General features: G+C 42.9%; 1 protein-coding gene across 2 annotated transcripts in view; it reads right to left on the reverse strand.

Annotated features, from left to right (window-relative positions):
- Positions 1-22,950, reverse strand: part of JCAD (junctional cadherin 5 associated) — an 84,744-nt gene that overhangs the window by 56,479 nt on the left and 5,315 nt on the right. For both annotated transcript variants that reach the window (XM_077771786.1, XM_077771785.1), the window contains exon 2: positions 2,250-2,333. The gene's annotated coding sequence lies outside the window, so the exon portion shown is untranslated. The remainder of the gene's footprint in view (positions 1-2,249; positions 2,334-22,950) is intronic.

Here is a 22,950-nt window from a genome sequence, read left to right on the forward strand (position 1 = left end):
ATCGGACTTTGGCTCAGGTCATGATCTTACAGTTCGTGGGTTGAAGCCACACGTCTGGCTCTGTGCTAACAGCTCAGAGTGTAGAGCCTGCTTCGGATTCTGTGTTTCTGCCTTTTTTCTGCCCCTCCCCGACTCATGATCTGTTTCTCATTCAAAAATAAATAAACATTAAAAAAATTAGAAATAGCTATCTGAGTTCCTCCTTTCAATTTTTTTTCAGTACGTACCTATGAGTATACAGATTATCCCATAGCTCTATGTTTAACTTTTTGAGGAACTCCCAAACTGTTTCCCACATTGGCTGAACCATTTCACAATCCCACCAGCAATAAATGGGGGCTCCAATTTCCTTTTCCCTTGCCAACACTGGTTATTTTTTTATTTTCTTTTTTTTTTTAAATAGCCATCCTAATGGGTGCAAAGCGGTATCTCATTGGGGTTTTGATTTGCATTCCATACTCTTAATAATTTGGTCACTGAAGAAAGGTATGGATTATCCTTTGATATTTTAGAAGCTCGCCCTGGTCAACCAAACAGGGTGTGTGTGAAGCCTGTTTCCTGACAAATCTCAGAGCTGCTCGGTGGGGATCCCATCTTGTAACTGTCACAACCACATAGCACACAGAGACTGATTGCAATTGTAGAAAGGCAAACATCTGAATCAAGAAAGACACTTTGCACTCCCAGTGGGCTGGATGAAGGGTTTCTTTTTTTAATACTGCAGCATCAGAGACCTGACGTTTAGTGCAAACCAGTCAAATCACCCATCAAGCCTGTGAAGATAGTTGAAATAGATTCTCTAATGGCTGAAAAGCTAGACAAAAGGTGACCATTGCAGGGTTTTCTGCTTTTTGAGGGAAAAGTTATTGCTCTGACCTGACAGCAAGACCCATAAATTATACCTGTGATAATTGGAAAGAGCTGTATGTGGACCTATCAATTAGAGAAGTTGCATCTCCGGTGATTGGCAGATGGCCGCAGGCCTCTTTATAGTCCTACATAAAAAGGCCACAGGACAACCGTTAATTCCTCTTTCGAATTTGATATATCAGAGTCTTTCTCTTTGGGGACACTCAGGACGAGAGCTCACCCCTGATGGAGGACTGATGGGGGGAACACTCAGGAGGGAAAGGGTGTGGCCAGTGTTCTTAAGTACACGTTGGTAATGGGTGATGAGATATCATGGTCATCTCTTTTGCATGCTCCTGAAGCCCCAACTGTGTTCAGTGTTGTAGAGAAAGCAGTAAGAGCTCCTCAAATCTGGCCCCAGGCTCTCGCTGTCAGGCTCTGGTGAGGCTCCTCCAGTCAACACCAGTTGAAGTGCTGGTGATGCTGGTCTAGGGACCTTAGTTAGTAGGTCAAGTAAGTATAGAGCATCTGGCTCAGCGGCAGCAGAGTACGGAAAGGTACATGTGAACTTTAGAGTGAGAGAGATATTTCTGTTCTAGGTGGGGCTCTTTGAGTTTCTAAGGAGGGAAATTGCCAAGAGAAAGATTAGTTTACTTAATCACCATCATCTCTGGATAGAGGGGTTTTTTGTTTTGTTTTGTTTTTCCAACCTTCCTGGATTTCTGGCCACGGATTGACTGATTTTGTGTCAGCTCATTCACCAGGTTCCCATGGGCTGTGTTGCAGAGGGGGGTGGGCGCTGGAGGACTAGGTCACACGATATACAACATGGCTGCTCCTATCCAAATACCAAAGGGCAGTGGGCAGGAGGGCTTCTGGAGTATCACACCTACACTCATAGCTAACTCTGCTAACTTAACAAAAACCAGATACTAGAACTTCACATTTGTCTTCCCTGCCTAAAACTTAGAATGGTTTCTTTACATGTATTTATTTTTGAGAGACAGAGTGAGACAGAGTGCCAGCAGAAGAAGGGCAGAGAGAGAAGGAGACACAGAATCTGAAGCAGACTCCAGGCTCTGAGCAAATGTTCAGCACAGGGCCCCATGCGGGGCTCGAACACACAAACCAGGAGATCATGACCTGAGCCAAAGTCAGTCGCTTAACCAACTGAGCCACCCAGGTGCCCCTAAAACTTAGAATGGTTTCCTGAGATTATGAGAATATGTTATAGAAGGAATTTAGCTCAGGTCTTGCACAGTTATTCAGGATTCTTCATCATTTGTTTAATTTTTCAAACAACACCCCCATCCCAAAGAAAGAACAAGAGTCAAAATAATATCCATATAAATCTCTTGGCAGCAAATAAAGTCTATAGGAGGCTTCCCTCGATGACATACCTGTGTTGAGTGGTTGAGACGTCTTTAGAGTGAGTCCATATCGAACGGATCCTCTTCTTGTCCAGTGGTTCCATCTAATTGTCACTGAGGGGAAAAAAAAAATCTTGTTTTCTTTCTAGAATTCTCATCTTGGAAGAACCACTAAGTTTCAAAGCATCACTTCCATCTTCTTGAAGAACCCGTATTGTTTCCCCTTCGCCTCCTCCCCTGTTCCCATCTTCTGCGGCAAGATTGGTGCCCTCCAGTCAGTTCCTGGGGCTCGGAGCTCGAAATCCTCTTTAGCCCCTCCCTCTTCACCTCTCATTCCCTAACAGGGACTCATCACTTTGTGTCCTTGTAGCCCGTCCCTTTTGGCAACAATGTCGTGTCTGGAGCTTTGCCACGGACCTTCCTCTACTCCCTCAGATTTCCCACACAAAGCCTGGAGAACAGTCTGACATAAATCTCATGTGGATCGTCACTCCACTCTCTTGATTGTGAACCTGTGGTAAAGCCTCTGTTGAATTCAAATCCTACATCACCTGCTTCCTGCATTACATTCCTAATCTGATGCCTCCTGGTTTATCAACCCTCCCTCCTCAGTAGGCTGGTGCCACTTCTGACCACTCCCAGTCCACTGTGCTAGGCCCGCTCTCTTCTCCGCCTTTCCACAGGCCAGAGCTTCCTCTGGAATCCTCCCCATCATCATCACCCCATGGGTCCCTTTCGATTCCAATTCCAGCAGCAATGCCCAAGGCCTGCACACATTGACGATTCCCTTTAACTCTCTCCTCAGGCTCAGCTCGCATCTTCTTGTCTGTGGCGCCTGCTGCCCAGCTGGTTCCCTGAGCTCCTCTCCCACAAGACCAGGATTCTGTCGGCTTACAGAAAGAGGAAAACAAATTCTCTTTTCACCAGGATGGTCCTGCTTTAAAGTTGTACCACGTATTATTCATAATCCAACTTCCCTGAAGAACAATCGAATGTATTCTCGCCACGACCCAAACATCCTTAGTGCTGACTCCCCTTAGTTCCCCAGGTGAAGGCAAGTGCTTCCTGAGGTCAAGTTTAAGAGGCATCTCTGTTGCCTGAGAGGGATACGACATTGTTGGCACCTAGTGAACTCATACCATGGACTAGTTTACCAAGTTAACTAGAGAGAAATAAACTAGAGCAAAGGGCCATTCTGTTTCGATATCTTATTTTATCTTATTTTCTACTTGTTTATTTATCTTTGAGAGAGTGCAAGCAGGGGAGGGGCAGAGAGAGAGGAGGGGACATGGGATCTGAAGCAGGCTCTGTGCTGATAGCAACGAGCCCAATTCAAGCCCAATTCAAAGCCCGTTCAAGCGGGACTTGAACTCACAAACTGCGAGATCATGACCTGATGCTCAAAAGTCAGATGCTCAACCAACTGCACCAGGCACCCCTATTTTGACATTTTACACATCATTCAGGAATCTTTTTTGGCTTAAAATGACAAAACCTCAGTTTGAACTAGCATGGCCATTATCAGAGATGTAGCTGGATCATGGGGTTGAAGAAAGGGTAGAACCAAAAGTTGGGTGGGTTAAGGCATGGAGTTGAATCAGAACCTGGGATTCAAATGCCGGCAGGTACCAAGGTGGTTCTAGTGTGCCTCTAACTAGAAAAGAGACCAGAGTCACAGAGACACACCCCTAAGAAGATGGTACACAGCTGCTGCGTAGCAGCGCCCAGAATCGGCAGACCTGTGTTCGGAAGCTCTATCTAGTACTATCACCTCCAGCATCGCCTGCAATTCCGTTGCAATAAAATGTTCTTCCAGTTTTCAGCGATATCAGATGTGTGCAATGACAAAGATTTGGCGGACATATCAAATCTGTTTGCTAATAATTTAAACGCGGACGCATTCATTTAAATATTACATCTTTGAAGACAAAGTGTCATTGTTTTTGCCTTTTTCTTAGAAATGAATAATTCTGAATATATATTTATACATCTCACACATAATGATGATGATAGAAACCTTTTAAAGTACCAGGGAGCAGATGGTAGTTTTAGAACAAAACAGATCCACTAGCTGTCAAATGCAGCTTCCAGAAGGATGAAAAATAGAGTCAGTTCTCAGGTAGCGCTAAGAAAAGCTCTCACTTATTCTAATCCCTTAGGATACGATTCTTTTGTAAAAATTTTGCTAAGGGAGGACTATGACAACTTGCTATTAAGGAATGTCACAAAATGCAAAAAGAAAAAAGGGGGGGGCTTCTGATCAAATGGTCTGAAACTTAATTCAAACTGTATTTTAAAAGATGAGGTGGTTGATTCCAGACCAATTCCAGGTGCACATTTCCAGGGGTTTCCAGAAATGCATAGTTTTTCTGTCCCCATTTGTAGAAATGTTTTCTCTCTTATATTAAGCATAAGAAGGAGGGAAAAAATAATCTCCTATTTTACAAAAGTAGAGTTTTCTAGAATTGGTGAAACCTTCAGAAGTCATTACAGATGAAGCAAATTACTTGTCTAGGGTCAGATAATGGTTTAAAGGCAGAACGGCTGCTGGAAACCAAACATTCTCTCAGGTGCCTTCTCTCCTCCCCCCAATGCTGAGCAAGCATTTTCTAAAGGATCATTTCTATAAATAGTCACTCATATTAGATTTCTGCATATGTCTGTGGATGTGGATCTACTGAATGATTTGATAAAAGATTCTCAAACAACATTTGACATGACCACAAACAGCTGTCAAGATTTCAAATATATCTATTCATGGGTGTCTTGTTCTGCTCAACAGAAACAGCAGAGTTCTTTGTGTACCCCAGAATATAGGGCTATAGGCATTCAGGAGAGCTTTAATTTAATAGCTAAAGCTAGGGGTACCTGAGTGGTTCAGTTGGTTAAGCATCCGACTTCTACTCAGGTCATGATCCTAGTTCATGAGTTTCAGCCCTGCATCATGCTTTGTGCTGACAGCTCAGAGCCTGAAGCCTGTTTCAGATTCTGTGTCTCCCTCTTTCTCTGCCCCTCCCCCTCTCACGATCTGTCTCTCTTTCTCAAAAGTAAAATAAATATTAAAAACTTTAATTTAATAGTTAAAGCTCGAATGTCTATTTGCGAAGCCATCCAGTCTGTGTTGAAATAACTCAATCCATAATTTTACGTGGGAATCAAATGCAACTTCTGTCTTTCGGCCTGAACATAAGTCAGTACTGAATCAGAACAGAATTCAGGCACGTAGATCATAAGAAAGAAAATATGCAATTGGATAAAACAGTTGTAAGGAGCCTGAAAATGTCTATTATTCATGAGGTAGGAGAGTAAATCCAATTAGCTTCATATAAAATCATTTACACCTTGGAAACCATCATAGTCACCCAGTCCATGTCCATTCTGTTTTCTGCTCTCACATGGTCTTCAGATTGATTTGCCCTCATATCTTCCCCCACAAAAACAAAGTAAAAGTCCTCATACTTGATCTAGCAGTACACTCTAATCCTGATACTCAAAATGCAGTTTTAGGTACTAATACAGTAATAGAAATACAGAAATAGGTACTCTGCTACTCACTGGTGTCTTTTCTTCCAGTTATAGAAACTTTTTCTTTTCACTAATCTTCTAGTTTGTTTATGAACTCAAGCTCAGGTTTTACACTTTCACTATTTCAAGAGGAATAACTTGATTATCTTTTGGTATGACCTAGACACTTAGCGTTAAAATCAGTCCTTCAAACTGTGAAGTCAGGCAAGGCTTAAATAAAATGATCCACTAGAAAATGAGCACATCGTGGCTCAATTCCGTGTGGGCCATCTGCCTTGATCCACTACTATTTTCATGTGACTTTGTACAGGTCTTTACACTTCACTAAAGTGTAGTTGTATTATTACATAGGTCCATTTTTCTTTACCACAGAATATTCCTTCTAGTTCAAAAATTCTGTAATAAATAACAGTCTTTGATTTCGAAAAATTTACCATCAAGTTAGAGAGAAGACATGCTGGATTGTACTACGGGACACAGGTTTTGGAGAAACTCTAAGACAGAAGTGAGTGAGAGCCTTGAAACCACAAAAGGCCCTCACAGGATGGAAGAAGGAAGGGCTTCCAGTGAGGGACTATACACGTTATGAGCCAAAGAGGTAAGAACCAAAGACAGATGTCGGAAACTGTGTGTCAGTGGAAAATGGTGGGTTGACCTTGAAGATGCTCTCTGATCATAGCAACTACCAAGAGCCCTAACCTCTAGCATCACTGATGACTCAATTAACCTATTCTAAGAGTGCCCATGCAGTTAAGGTGATGTTGCCCGATCTACAGGCTTCTGACTGCCTCCCCTGCTCACCTGTGCAGTAGGAATCTATGGCAGTGGAAAGAGCTTTGTTTACTCAAATCCTAACACCAATCTTGTGCTGGCTCTAGACAGCCTATTTGGTTAGATGAACTCCTTTGAAAGGTTAAAAATTGAAACAACATGGGGAATTGGATGGGATTTCATGGACAAAATATATAAAACTCTGTATCTCTACCAACCCTTTTGAAAAATGTAAAATTCAGAATTTTTTTAGCATCAAACTGTCACCAGAAAAATAAACCAGTACATTTAAATTTTTTTTAAAAAAGGATTTTTGCCTCAAGGAAGAATGAACATGTATAAAGTGCACAAAAGATGAACTGCCCAGAAAGACAATTAGAAACAATGTCTACTTATTATCTGCCATTTTTTGGACATTAAACTCGTCCCCTCCACAAAGGACTGAGTTGTCCTTTGGCAGACAAATCAGTGCAAATGGTGTGTCAGCTGTGCAGGGCATTAACCCAAAGGGTGTATTTTACTGACAGGGCAGAAAATAGAGTCTACTACTGGGCTCAAAACAAGCTGCATTAGACAAATCAATCAAGAGGTCTCTTCTCTTGGTTTGCCTGCCGGTTGATGTCAGTAGCCCAAGGTGGAAAGTTTAGTGATCTTAGCTTTGGATTTTCAACAGTGACTTTTGTGAGCTGAGAGTCACAACACAAATTAGGATCCTCAATTACTATCTAGCTTAGTTGTAAATCCAGTCCCACTATTGACAAAAGATGTTCAATGTTTTTGTTTTTGTTTTTGTTTTGTTCTTGCTGTTGTTTTTTCCAATTGACAAAGACATCCTTGCTTTTTAACCATGATCCTTCCCACAGCTCATATGTTGGATGAAGAGATGGGGCTGTCATAGCTGATAACTAGCTACTGATTCCAACCAGTAGACCTGAATTCTTTCTAGTCTGAGGCATATGATCTAAAAATATTCATATAAGGGCACCTGGGTGGCTCAGTCAGTTAAGCATCTGATTCTTAGTTTCAGCTCAGGTCATGATCTTACAGTTTGTGAGATCTAGTCCCACATTGGGCTCTGCACTGACAGTGTGGAGCCTGCTTGGGATTCACTGTCACCCCCTCTCTCTGTCCCTAGCCACCCTGTCTCTCTCAAAAATAAACAAATAAACATTAAAAAAATAAAAATGTTCAGGGCATCTGGGTGGCTCAGTCAGTTAAGCCTCCAACTTCAGTTCAGGTCATGATCTCGCAGTTCACAAGTTTGAGCCCTGCTTCGGATTCTGTGTCTCCCTCTCTCTCTGCCCCTCCCCTGCTTCTACTCTGTCTCTCTGTCTCTCTCTCTCTCTCTGAAAAATAAACAAAATGTTTAAAAAATTAAAAAAAAAAATAGAAATGTTCATATACTTCTTATCAACAAAGAAATTCAATCGACCCAATAAGTCAGAAATAATTTTCTAAAAGGTATATTGCTATATTTTTCTCCTTTTAAAAAAATAGAGCAAACTTCTTAGTTTTGGTAGATTTTCATGTTTTGCTAAAGAACTCCTGCTGTTACCTGTCAGAAGAGCAGGGTAGGTATAGAGGACCGAATCTCAGCCTTAGGGTCTAGAGACTTGGGCAGAAAGCCTCCCTCTTCTGAATTAGAGTCACCTACATGATGGAGGAAGACATATTCCCCATTGGTGACACAGAGTCATACTCCGGGCTCTCCACTACCACACACACTATACCCCAGGCACGAGGCAAGGTGGTATCTCACTGTCAAGTCTGAGAGGAACTGAGGCCTTCTTTCTTCTTCCTCTTGAACCTCCCAATCCTCATACACATAGTCAATTCTCAAGGTGGGGGGCCATCATTGTTCAGCAGCAACATTGTCTGAAGCTGAAAGTAGGTCTAATTTAGGAGCATAGTAGTAAGCCCACTTGGCCAGTAGACTGAAACCACATTTTCCAATATCATTGGATCAGTAACACAGTTGCCTGACTCAACTGGTTCTGCATGCTGGAGAGGTATAGTCAGGGGAATCTTCTTCATCCCTATTCAAAAAGGCCTAGCATGGTACCTGGAACCTCACTGATCCTTAGTAAAGTTCTGCTTAAAATTAATGAAGATAGAGAGAGTGGATCAGGTGGAAAAGAGCAAAGGTGCCTGAGGATGAACATTATAAACAGGCAGTTTGAAACAGTTGATCCAGCTTCAAATACCCAAAGATCATTAGTATTAAAATAGAAAATGGAAGTATCTCTCCCTAAGGGAAGTTCAGGATAAAATGGTCACCCTTAGGAGTGCCAGAACACAACACTGTTCTCAGTCTGTCGGTCTCGGCCAAAGCTGGAGTAATCCTCACTGCAAGCCTCCTGGTTCATTTGTTTACTTAGAGCAAGTGGAGACATCTGTCAGCCCAGTGTTCAGGTTTTAAAAGGAGAAAAGATTTATATGATTTGAAGACAAACCAGAGTATCAGTGTTCAAGTTTTAAATCAAATAGTTTGGAAGATAGCAAGATAAAGGCCCTGATTCAATTTCAGTTTCTTTCTCCTTAAAAAAAAAATAAAAATAAAGTTCAAAAACACAATGATTCAAAAGCAGGAACTAGATGAAGTTCATTTGGTCCCCAGGCCTTGATCTCCATCCCAAGGAGGGAGGTGATGTCTAAAAAATAACGCTAATTAACCCAAGCAAGAAGCGTTTTTTCCCCCTCTTTAGGGCAAGTTTTAGAAACCATTGATGAGAAAAAGGCTCTGGTTCCTAAACCCCTTTATAGCTTCTGTAATGGAAACAGCACCGTGGGGTGTTACAGACTGACCACTAGACTGAGTGTCAAGAGACTGGAATTTTCCTGAAACATTCCATGTCCTTGATAAGTCACTTTCCCTCTCTGCACCATGGTTTCCCCATCTGTGAAATGAAGGGCTAGGCAGCTTCCTTCCATTGGTGGTGAGGCTGGGCCTCCGCCTCCAGCCACCTCTTAACTGGCGAGTAGAACGGAACCACAGTGGTGTCGGTGGACAGCTACCTGCAACAGAGCGGGAGGAGCATCCGTCTCTCAGCATCTTGAACAGCACCTCTTCTCGCCCCGTTTCGTCTGGCTGCCCTATTTGGCAGCCACTTGCAAAGCTACTGCTGTGCTTCCATCTGTCGAATCTCAGTGGAACATCAGGGATGAGGGGTGTGAAATGTGGATGCTCCTTCCATATTTTTTTAGCTGCTGCTAATGGCTGTCTAGGGACAGAAATGTTGGAAGACCTTTTTGGAAGTCCCTTCTGAAATACATAAAAATATCCAGAGTTCACTGGGTAATTGTTTCGTAGACTATAAGCTGGCCACCACCGTGTTTGTAGCCAGTGACGCTTTCTGATTTATCCAAGAGAGGGAAAAGTCATTGTGGATGAGTTAATCCATCAGAATAGAGCAGCAGGTGCCAGCTGCCTAGCAAACAGCAAGACTTTTCTGTATTTGGGGGCTTTTAAAATACACATACACACACCCCAACTCTGTAAAAGCTATTCACGATATATGGAAACACAATTGTTTCAACATAAATTCAAAATGATTGGCTTACTTTGTTCCCAATATTTATGAAAATGGTTAAAAGAATGTCTGGGTCCCAGTAGTCAACATCAATGATCTGTAACATGGTTAACTTTTACTAACAACTAGGGGATATGTTGACATTTTCCTTCTCGACCTAATGGGTACTTACTTAACTAAGTACTATCATCTTTAATTTAGGGGTTATCAGCCAAACAGCTGCCCGTCCAGCAGCATGATAAATGGTGTTCTGTATTTCCTTTGATTCCAAAGCCAATGACACTAAAAATACCCCAAGAATAAATCAAGGTGCAAAACTTATCCTGGACACTACCTGCTTACTTGCTGATTGCCTGAGGAATATTTTAGGAGAAATCTTTGCACACTTAATAGGAAACCACAGAGGAATGTAGATAGAAGAGGGAGTTAAAAGAAGAAAAATGTGAACTACTCCTAAATCTACTCCTAAATCCCTTTCCATACTCAACCAAAGGTCCCATGAGATCATGAGAAACAGGACCCCAGAAACTGAAAATCAAGTCACTGTAGAGAATGTAGTTCATCCGGGCCTCTGGGACACAGCTGTCCTCACAAGGCAGAAGGGTGGGCCATGATTAGCTCATTGTCTGTCGGCTTCTGCTCTAATTCACATGCTATTGATAAATAAGATAGGAGCGAGAGAGGGAATCAGAGCCAGGCCTCAGGCGAGATTAGAAATGGCGGCCTGGCGCAGACGCAGCCCTAGGGAAGGAGCACTGGCCTGGGCCCTCCCAGCTGGGCGGGGCCACACTCATTCATATCCTTTTGGGACCACAGGTGCAGAGGCTTGTCTTCATCTTCATGGCTAAACAAAAGCATTTAAGCTCTGGAGGAGTAACAATATGGTGACTTAAAGATGACTGGTACATTTGGGAGCAGCTCTGCAATCTGATTTCTGACAGTTGTTTGGCATAATTAAAAGATCACTAAACAGCGCTAAGAAAAAACCGTTCAAAAATAGATGCGATTCTGGATGAGATTCTAATGGCATAATGGAATTTCTGTTTAAATTTATCTTTAAAGGAAGTTCCTGTCAAAAGGAGGGGGTGCTAACACATGGGAACTGACGTCAAATTTTCTCGGACGACTGTAGGAGTTAAGAAGGTGGAAAGGCATGTAAAGCTATTTGGATGTCCTCACGATGGCAATAACCATATTGAAACTCTAGTAAGTTCTTCTCAACCTACTTAGGTTTAAAAAATCACAAAGAACATTTTCTACAACACAGAGGGATCCTCTGGAAGGAGAAAGAAGAGTGGAGCGTGGAGACAGGGGCTGGGCAGGGGATTGGGGAATGGGTGGTTGTACTTGGAGATTCAAGTTAGGGCCATGGCGGCAGGAAGGGCCAAAGACACATATTTGCATGGCAGCCCCGAACCAGAGCTCCTGGCTTATGGTGGCAGGCAGAGCAGAGCAGCTGGGAGCCTCCATAGTCATAAAAACCATCACAACCATCCCTCCCTCCCCTACTCAACCCCCAGGCCCTGCAAATAGGAGCCAGCAAGCCCAAAGGAGGGAAGAAACACCCAAGGGTTCTCCTCATGGAAAAATGAGCCCATGGCCAACATCCTGAGCAAAAGCCTCCCCTTTGAGGACAAAGCCCAGTGCCATAGGTCACACAGCCCCCACAGAGAGTGACTCCAAGGCTTCAAAAAGAAGCCTTTTCCTTCCTGAGGGCAGGATTAATAGCAGTGCCAGCACCAGCCCGTTAAATGATGGGCATTTGCAGATCAACTGTTCCTGGTTGGACTCTCTGTGAACAACCCCCAAAAGCCTTTGGCATGTAATAATTTGTCCTTCTGCTGAAGCACAGACTAGACTGGCCTGAGAGCGGTTTTCTGGGGTGAGGGCAGGCCGCTTAGCCAACGACAAGCTTAGCTCGCTGGTTGGCATCTGCATTTCAACTCAGGTTTCGCCATTTTTCTGCTCAGTAACTCTCATGAGGCGCTACTGAAAGCGTTCTGCTGAGGGAAAAGGTTTGTAAAGAAAGCCAACGACGTATGCTGATTTTGAAAGTGAAAAGTGCAAAATGCTCCAAGTGAGCCATGGGTTTTTGCCAGAAAATAGATGGTTTTTGATAAATTAGAAAATAATGGAAAGGATATACTATGGAAGGAATTCACTTTTGTATGTGCACATATGCCAAGGTCCCGGATGTAAAGTCTACTGTACTTTCCAATTTTGAGACGTGAAAGGCCTGGGCACTGATCTACATCCTGAGACCAAGTAATAAAAGGAATCCACCTTCAGCCCAAACTAAGGTATCATGCTCGCTGGCCGTGGTTTAAATGTTATCCAAATCCACAGATGGTGTCCTATTCTCTCCATGTGGGTCACAATGACATGCTCATTCTAGAATGACTTTTTGGTGTCCATGTATTAGGGCTGCTTACAAGCCCAATGTTTTCCACTTCTGGGCACCCATGTCAGTCTGGATTATTTAGAACTGGAAACTCAGTGAAATCGTTGGTGCATATAAGCTGCCGGTGGCTAGGTGTGAGACAGACAGAAGGACGGCATCTGGCCCCCTCAGGCCTGTAGGACAAATGGAGAAAGAGGCTGGATGGGGTGCTGAGTATCTGCATGCAGGATGGCTGAGCGCCTTGCATCCTTAAGTTCCTGCAAATACCTCCTGAACTCCAGCCCTCTTGTACTGTCAGGATGGGCCTCTGACACTCAGGCCTTAAGTCTAGTGGCTGCACCAAAGCCAAGGGAGCCCCAGTGACAGAATATGGCTTTGAGATCCAACAACTATTGAGAGGTCAAGTTTCTTTTTTTTTTTTTTTTCAATATTTATTTTGAGAGAGAGAGAAAGAACGTGCATGAGTGGGGGGAGAGACAGAGAGTGAGAGGGAGAGAGAGAATCCCAAACAGTCTCATGCTATCAGTACAGAGCCCTACATGGGGCTTGATCTCAGGAACTGTGAGATCATGACGTGAGCTGAAATTGAGTCAGACACTTAAGCAACCGAGCCACCCAGACATCTCAAGAGGTCAAGTTTCCTTAATAAGCATCTCCAAAATAAATTCCAAACTTGTTGGTTGTATAGAATATTGGGTTATTGGCAAGGCACCTGGGTGGCTCAGTTGGTTGAGCATCTTCTTCGGCTCGGGTCATGATCTCACAGTTCATGAGTTTGAGCCCTACATCGGGCTCCGTGCTGACAGCTCAGAGCCTGGAGCTTGCTTCAGATTCTGTGTCTCCCTCTCTCTCTGCCTCTCCCCTGCTTGTGTTCGGTCTCTCTCTCACAAATAAATAAACATTAAAAAAATAAAGACGAAAGGAATATTGGTTTATTGGCTCTTGCTTGCCATAATTAGCCCCTCACATGACAGCTTGGGCATCTTGTTATAGAGGGGACTTCCTAGGACTCTGTCTATCTTGCCTAGCACCTTGCTAGGCCCCCAGGGACTCGGTGAGCATAAGATGGCACCGTCATATAAAAGGAAGGAAAGTGATGCTTCTTTTAGGGTCACTGTAGGAAGTCATCAGGAACCTGCCTTCCTGCTTTGTCATCACTGATTTTGAAGCCCAGGTGAACATTCATGACATGTGCACTGGTACAGGGTGGGAGGGCTGTGAAATATGGGAGATGCAAAGGAGTGAGTCAGACCACGAGGTGCTATGCAGTTACTGTCACTGCTCCTGGGGCTGTATAGAATATCTTCCCTCCTTCCCCCCTTCACACAGTCTTGGGGGAGACGGATGGTGGTCTTATGGAAAGAAATTGGTTTTCTCACTGCTCTAAACGAAAGCTCCATACTTGCCTTTGTAAAGGCCAGCCACCCACTCCTACCTTATTTTCTTCTTGCCCACACATCTAACAGATTTAGCCTGCCTGTCTCCATCATTTTCATTATCCAATCTCCTGCCCGCATTTCTCTCTCCCTGAGCTCACCGAAGTGTGGGGTAGTTTCCCATCTTTCCCTCCTCCCACACTCTCTCTAAAACGAGTCTACAAAGTCCCCCATTCGGAAGTGCCAAGGAGAACATCCAGCTCTCACCAGACATAAGTTCCATTCAAATTGTCTGAGTAGGATGTTAGACCCAGGGATTCAGACTTCAGTCCAAGATGGGATCAGGCTGGTGCATTTGTGAACTATGGTGTGATTCTGAGTCCCTCTGATCATTTCATCCTTTTCCATAGTATTCCCTGTGGCCTTGGGACAAACTTCATGTCTACTCTTTGTGCCTTAGAATTCTATGTCCTTCCATGGTTCATGCCCCCAATGAACTTGCAGTTCCCAATTTTGTCCCTGATGGATGGGTCTATGACTCTCATCTCTTGAAGTTAGTATTTGTTTCTGGACCCATTTCTTCACTTCTAGTTCAGTATTGCTGATATTTACTAGTCAGCTATTAAAGCTGATTCTATCCCTGAGTGAACTGTGGTTTATAAAGCTATTATTCTAAATTAAGTCCTGGGCCAGCTTTACCAGTGGCCCTGTGGCCTCAGCAATGGGTGCCTGTGTCCCAGGCACCTTGCCTGTATTGCCTCAGTGCTAACCACAGCCTGCTCCCAGCTGTCCCCTTTCTTAACTGGCATCCTCATCCAACCTGACCTAACTTGAGATTTGGGGTTGAAGTATGCATTTAGTACTCAAATCTTTTGTACTTCATATGTCCTGGTATCGTAAAATTTATCCTGCTATGTTTTAATTATTTGCTGACGTGTGGCTCTCCCAGGCCAGACTACAGACTTCTCTTGGGCAAAGACTGCATCTCACTGATCCTTGGATCATGAATGCCTAACACAAGACAGGTGCTCAGAAAAATACTTATGATCCACTCAGGTTAGCTGTTAAGTTTCTCTAGGGAAGGGACCATACAGAACCCAAAAACCCCAGCGTTGCCATGGATAGTACTTTCTCTTAGATGCAGTAGTAGTAACAAATGACCAAATTAGCAAGAGGTAGGCCGCTCCCATTCATCCTGGAGAATGTTTTGCAGGTTTGTTTATTTCTGTTTGCTTATTTGTCGCTTTTAAATAAAGTGGAAATTCTCTCTGAAAGTCATGTCATGTTGAGTCAGCTGACAACAGTCAGAAAAAAAGAAATGCTGTGTTCCACTTTTTTTTTCACTGTCAGTAAGAGTCAAGGTTCAGAGCACAAAAGTCATACCATCCATCACCTGAGGAGCGACAATGAGGAGAAGCTTCCAGAAAGATTTGAACAGGCTGAACCATAAAGGCCTGCTCTCCTAGTCACTCTGCCTTGCTGCATGCCTGTCTTCCTAACCCACTTCCCAGGAGACAGAGGAGGAAGCATCTGAGGGCAGAGCAAACAGTGGGGGTTAGCGTGGCGGCATACAACAGCTTTGAGCTGGTCTCCTGCTATGCCACTAACCTCATCTTCCTGAGCCTCAATTTCCTCATCTATAAGATGAGAATGCTACCCATCTTACAGCATCTTCCCAGGGATTAGTGATCCTGTATCCCTCCATTATGACTGTTTATTATGATCTGAGCATCTGGGCACAGGCCACATTCCCAAGCTAGCACATAATGAAAATCAAGGAATCTCTAATGCATTATTCATCACACCTTGACATGACTTTTATGTAACATTCAGCCAGACTATCTTCGATCTATTCTTCATTTGCTATTCTGAGCTCAGAACATAAGATAACTAGCTCATCAGTTCAACAAGCTGATTTTTTTTTTTTTTAATGAGCATCTGCTTATGCCAAGGTCTCAGGTTCCTGAATGTACCTGGTCTCCTGAAGTTTAGGTATAAACTGATGGAGGCTCAGGCGGTGTCATGGAATTTCTCAAATAGATAATTAAGGCTGCATGGCATGTATGCAATGTGTATCTATTTGGAGACACTGTGGGAAGGTGAATCAAGCAAGAGCTCAGATTTTCCAGTGAGAAACTGTAGAATTTTAATGAGCTTTGAGTCCATTTCTCTGCTGGAAATAGCAGATCTCTAAGCATTTCTTCAATAGCATTACAGTAATTATAACAATTCTGAAAAGAATAATCTATAGGGTGTATTTTTGTAAGCTTGGAGGAACAAGAAAGGCCGCATCCGGTTCTGCACTGGGTACATGCCTAGAGTCACTGTCAGATAGACGTTTAAACATATGAATGACAAGACTGTAGGTGATTTGGTTCATGGTCTCCACCAACATCTTAAGACAGTACTGTCCAATTCAACTTCCTGTGATAATAGAAGTGTTCAGAATTTGTGCTGTTTCATATGGTGGCCACTGGCCACATGTGGTCATTGAGCACTTGAAATGTAGTTAATGAGACTAAGGATTGAATTTTTAACTTTACCCAATGTTAGCTAATGAAATTTAAATAGCCACATGTGGCTAGAGGCTACAGTGTTGTACAACACAGCCCTAAGGTACTAGCTGAAGCCCACTCCAGCCACCTTGCCATTTAGAGCATCAAAGCGCATAGGAAGAAACCCAAAAGGCACTGAGGGAGCCACAAAGCCCATGTACTCAAGCTCATCTGAAGCCTCTTGATTTGGTTCTCTGATTTTTCATTCCACAACAGACCAGAGCATCAATTATAGAGAGAGGCAGACACAATGGCAGCAACTGGAAATGGAAAAGGTTGAAAACAGACAAGGACTCAAAGAGAAAAACAGTCTAGGATTACTGAGCATAGGACAAGAAGCCGTTATGCCTCAAAAGTAAAATATTTGATACATTGCACCATTGAGAAAAATGTTAAGAATTCAGGGATGTAAGCTTTAGGAAGGATAGAAAATGAGCAAACCCCACCCAGACCCTAGTCCATCGAAGGTGGTAAAAATATAGGCATTGTTGGCACACAAATGAGTGAATTTTGTTATCTGAAAAGTCCTGCTACTCCATGCATCTCATTCCTCCCACAAGGAAGAAATTGTAGTTCCATACGATGTCCTACTGCTCTTGAGATAAGTCCCGAGACCATGACCATGACTTCCTGGTCTGCCTCATGAGGCTTTCTCCACTCCTCCTGCCTTACTTCACCCCAACCTCCTGACTCTGTTTTCTAGCTATGATGGTCTTCCTTCTATTTCCTAAAGGTGCCATGAACAGCTCTGCATGTGCTGTTCCCTCTATCTACAAGGATTCTTCCACCCATCCTCCTTCCTCTCCCTCTCAAGATCCCAGTTCTTTTTTTTTTTTTTTTTAATATTTTTATTTATTTCTAGGAGAGAGAGAGAGAGAGCGTGAGCAGGGGAGGGTCAGAGAGAGAGGGAGACACAGACTCTGAAATAGGCTCCAGGCTCTGAGCTGGCAGTCAGCACAGAGCCTGATGTGGGGCTCGAACCCACGAACCGCGAGATCATGATCTTAAGCAAAAGTCGGACGCTTAACCGACTAAGCCACCCAGGCGCCCCTCAAGATCCCAGTTCTAATGCCATTCCTTGGAAAGCCTGCTTATACCTCCAGGCCTCCTCAACCAATGCAGACCTGGCTTCTTTGTTATTCACACTTCCATGTGAACTCCTTTCCCCAGAACACCTACTTGAACATACATAGTCACCAGTGAGATCATCTGATTGATTCATTTGTATACTCTAAGAGACAGGGATTGTGTTTGGCCCAATCCATCCATCTTTGTATCCCCAGTAGCTGGCTTATGTTCAATAAATTCTAAATGAAAGAAAGAATGAATTCTGGTTTGTTTACAAGATCTTTAGAATGACAAGCATCCTCCAATTTCTAACATGTTCACATCTTTTTGTAAAGTTTCTTTAGTCTCTTGGATGACCCATGTCTTTAATCACCATGCCAAAGTTCTTACTGTTCCATAACTTTGCCATGACATCTCCAACCTAAAAATCCCCCTACCGCTCCCTCATTTGCTCCAGTTACTACCTACACCCCCCAAACTTCTCATTTCCTTGAAACAGTCGGCCCTCACGCTGGCAAACTGAACTGCATCTAAGTTTCTTTCCTTAACAGTGCATTTTCTTGATCTTTCCCTACTGTTTCCTTCACTTGATTTTGCTAATAGCCTTTGAAGTTCTTGTTTGCTCTCTTTCTATGAGGAAAGAAAGCCATGTTGTCTTTTGAGATTTTTAGTTTATCCTCCACCTGGACTTTTTCTGTTATCTCTTCCATTGACTTCCTCTAAATTTTGCTTAGTTTATTTATTTATTTATTTAGAGAAAATGCCTGCATGGGGGAGGAGCAGAGGGAGACAGAGAAATCCCAAGCAGACTCTGTGCTGTTGGTATGGAGCCTGAGACAGGGCTTGATTCCACAAACTGTGAGATGAACTGAGGTGAAATCAAGAGTCAAATGCCTAATAGACTAAACTACCCAGGAACCTCTATCTGCTTAGTTTTCACACTTGCCCCTAAAAGTATTAAGAAGTGGGGAAAATGAAACCTACAATTATCCTCAAGTCTTCTTACTCCCTACCTTTGAAACACACAACATTAGGAAAGAAATGTCTCCGATAATCATTTACGGAAAACTTCAGGGGATTCCCATCTTCCCATTTTCTGCCTCATTACAGTTTTATCTAAATAAATCAGGGGTAAAAACAAACAAACAAAAAAATCCCCAAAAGCAAAAAACTTCTATTAGTCCAAACCCCACTCCTTAAACTCAATCAACTACTTGTACATCAGGCTGCATTCTCCTTTTCAGATTGAGCTTCCTTCACTGGTTAAATGATTATCTCTTTCTCATAGACCTATTTAGTACCAACATCTTGATATAAATTACAATTTTCTTAAGTAAGTATTTATTGAGTACCTTCTATGGACCAGGCACTATGCTAGGGAAACAGCAATGAATAAGATGGGGGAAAAACATTCCTATCTTAATTTATAGGGGAGAAGTGTAATAAACATGAACATATATAAAATAATTTTAGATAGTGATAAGCTCAACAAATAATGTTACGTGATCATTGCTAGATACAACAACAAAAAGTCTAAATTTACAGCTCCTAACCCACAGGAATGTGGGACAATTAAGTGAGCTAATATATGCATACTGTACAGAGAAAGATCCATTACTCAGTAGACACTGTGGGTTTGTTTTTAAGCACAGACTCCTGTCATAAATGTGTTTAAAATTGTTATTATTATTATTTGCTGAAAGTTTATCCACTCATTCAAGAGATATTTATAGGGTGTCTACTGTGAGCAAGGTACTAACATGCATGTAAAGTAGTGCAATGAAGAACAGAAAACCTGCCACAGTCTGACTTCAAAAGCAGGACTGAAAAAATGAGCCAACTCCACTGTGGCCCCTGCCTGAGAAAAGCCAGCTGGGCTGGAGGACGAACTGGCACACTACCCTTCAGAAGACTCTTGGTGACTCACCTCTTACCTAGTCAACCTTACATAGCTCTAGAGAGCAGAGCCCTGGTTATACTTTTGCCATAATATTTACAACTTTAGTATAAGGATAGGAAGGTCAGGGGCACCTGGGTGGCTCAGTCCGTTAAGCATCCAACTTTGGCTCAAGTCATGATCTTGTGGTTTGTGGGTTCCAGCCCCCGGTCTAGCTCTCTGCTGTCAGTGCAGAGCCTGCTTTGGATCCTCTGTCTCCCTCTCTCTGCCCCTTCCCACTTGAGCTCTCTCTTTGTCTCAAAATTAAGTAAACAGGAGTGTCTGGGTGGCAAAATCAGTTAAGCTCTGACTTCGGCTTAGGTCATGATCTCACAGTTTGTGAGTTCAAGCCCCATGTCAGGCTCTGTGCCGACAGCTCAGAGCCTGGAGCCTGCTTCGGATTCTGTGTATCTGTTTCTCTCTGCCCCTCCCCTGCTCATGCTCTCTCTCTCTCGAATCTAAATAACATTAAAAATTTTTTTAAAAATAAAATAAGTAAATATTTTGGGGGACCTGAGTGGCTCAGTCAGTTAAGCCTCCAACTGTTGATTTTGGCTCAGGTCATGATCTCCTGGTTTATGGGTTCAAGCCCCACATTGGGCTATGTGCTGACAGCATGAAGCCTGCTTGAGATTCTCTCTGTCTCACTCTCTCTGCCCTTCGCCCACTCACACTGTCTCTCAAAATAAATAAATAAACTTTAAAACAAATAAATAAACAAATAAACAAATGTGTGTGTGTGTTTATAAAGGGAGGCCAATAACCCAGATACATAGATTCAGAGTTGAAAGGAACTTTGTATGTCATATGTGTATTTCATAGATGAGGAAATACACACACACACACACACACACACACACACACACACACACACACACTTAAATATCCAGATCCTTTGATCCCAAACAATTCTTTCCTCTATTATCACTGGAATGACCTATAATTAGAGATCTAAAACTTTTCAGTTCAGTCCAACCAACCTTTTCTGCTGTTTGGTTATGGGCAAAATAGTTTGCAAAGTACTATGAGGCATAAAATAAACAAGATCTTGTTCCAAGTTTCAAGGAGCTTGCTGTATAACACAGGAGACATAATTTAAAGTGAGCATGGTTTGTGCTACAGTAAAGGCACAAAATATCATGGAAACGCACCAAAAGGAATTAACTCCAGCTTGACTGGTTCGGATGGGAACTAGCCAGCAGGCAGAGATGGGGAGGAAAGGGCACCAGGAATGAGGGAATCAAGAGCTAACTCACAGAGAGAGGCCTTCAGGCATAGGGCTCTTTCAGGAAAGGACTGTGATTTTAGGGGTGCTGGAGTGTAGGGCTCACAGGGCTGGAGAGGGTTGCTGGTGGGAAGGGAGAGAGAAACGCATTTACAAGGGGCTCCGCATGGCATGCTGTAGGGGTTTGGACTGGATTCCACCCCCTACCCCAACCCCCAGTTTTGAGCAGAGGAGTAACTTCACCAGATCTGTGCTTTATAACTAAACTCACAGGAGGGGGAAAAGAGGCAGACTGGCGCTTGGCTGAAAGATGGCAGTTCAGTTCTGTTATTCACAGGTTACCTGTGATAATAATAGTTAACTTTGATTGAATGTGCTAAGAGCTTTGCATACATTAACTTACTTAATTGTCATGGCATTCCTGACAGCTAAGAGCTTTTATTATTTTGATTTTACAGATCAGGAAACTAAAGCTTAGGGAAGTTAAGGTTCTAGAAAGAGGCAGACTGGGGAACCTACCTAGTCAGTTCTATTTCTAAATCGACCCTCCTAACTTCCGTGCCATATTGCTCTACTTTGCTAACTCCAGTTGGCAATGATTTCTCTGAGGAGAGTACCCAGGGGAGAGGTGAAAATAATTTTTAGACACCCTTTTATGGCTGGTATCAAAAAGGATGACAAGAAGACAAAAGCTGAGTTTCACGATGTTTCTCTGTTCTCTGCAGCCCCTGTCTTGTGGGTGACATCTAACCCCTAAGGGGTTCCTTCTGCCAACTTTCTGGCCCAGGTCCTCGCCTTCAGTCTGTATGTGCTGAAATCATAAACATAACTTTACTATTAATTTAAGAAAGTTAAGAATCAGGAAGGTAAGGCTATTAGGAAGTAACTCATAGAATACTTTTTAAAGGCACCGTGCACCTGGGTGGCTCAGTTGGTTAAGCATCTGACTCTTGATTTTGGTTCAGGTCATGATCTGGCTGTCATGAGATGGAGCCCCTCATTGGCCTCCAGGGCTGAGTTTGGAGTTCCAGTTGGGGTTCTCCCACTCCTTCTCTCTCTCTGTCTCTCCCTCTTCTATCATGCTCCCTCTATACAAATAAACAAATAATAAACAAACAAACAAACATTAAAAAATACTCTTCAAAGCCTACATTAAGCCAGTGGGGTAGCTGCTTTATTTTCATCATCTGCCATTATAAATTAGCATTGGCGTTAGCTGGCATGACTGCTTCTGATAAATATAAAAAATCAAAGGCTGATGTGTACAATTTGTGTGCAAAAGTCCACAGGGGTGGTTTTACATCTTAAATGCTGAAATGGCTCAGGTCCAGCTTTAATCCAACTGTGCTAACCCTTGTAATCACTCACATCCTAGAGACCATATCTAGGAAGGAACAATATCTAGGACAAAACATCCTATGGCACTCAGACCCCAACCAGTGTTTCTGGTCCAACACAACTCCAGAACATTAAAACCATTATGATACATGAGGCTTTAAACCTCATCTATTATTTTAAACAGATGTTTTACAACAGGGAAGCGTACATCGTGTAAAAAGCAAGTGTATTCTCTAGAATCTTATGGCCGCAAAGCCTGCAATAGCACAGAGGGTTTATTTGGATGAACACACTGGGCTGTACATCTTTGAGCTTGGATAACCTGCAGTGTGCCCATTCTCCCATTTAATTTCTCAGTTATTATCCTTCTGGCTGGGGGTGATAGGGAGGTGGCCACCAGCTCAAAGTAGGGAGGCCAGAGCTGTATGCAAGAAGCCCTACACGCTGGCCCGCACAGAACCTGGTTTCTATGCACTTCTCTTCTGTGATCTCTTTTCATCCCCATGGCAGCCCTGACCCTTTATTAAGACTTCAAAACAGGGACAGGGTCTTGCATCTTTCTTCCAGTGGGACTATTGATAGGTGTATAGTGAGCTTACCCAAAGATATGTTAGATAAATAAGTATATAAAGTAACTAATATTTAATGAAATCAGAAAAGGCATTATCCAAAGGCATCAGTCTTGAAGCCCCATCATTTCAGAATGAAGATGAAATTCTTATTTGCTTTTTAACTGATTAAGGGACAACTTCCTGAAAAGTTTTAAAAAACTTTTGGCTGTACTATTTAATAAAATATGAAACCTATCCTGGTGGGTCCCTCTTCCACTTAGGACACCTTGGTTGGTAGGTTATATTCCAGAAAAATGTCAGAAGCCCTATTTTGTGATAACAGTGACCTTGAAGGGGGGTGGCTGTTGTGGAATGTCAGTACAGTGTACTTGGCTTTCACAAGTGTCCTCTTTATTTGGGCTTGGAGCTGGAGAAGTATAGGCATCCATTATGAT

The sequence above is a fragment of the Crocuta crocuta genome, unplaced genomic scaffold (genome assembly GCF_008692635.1).
Source record: "Crocuta crocuta isolate KB4526 unplaced genomic scaffold, BGI_CrCroc_1.0 scaffold457, whole genome shotgun sequence".
NCBI classification, from domain to species: domain Eukaryota; kingdom Metazoa; phylum Chordata; class Mammalia; order Carnivora; family Hyaenidae; genus Crocuta; species Crocuta crocuta.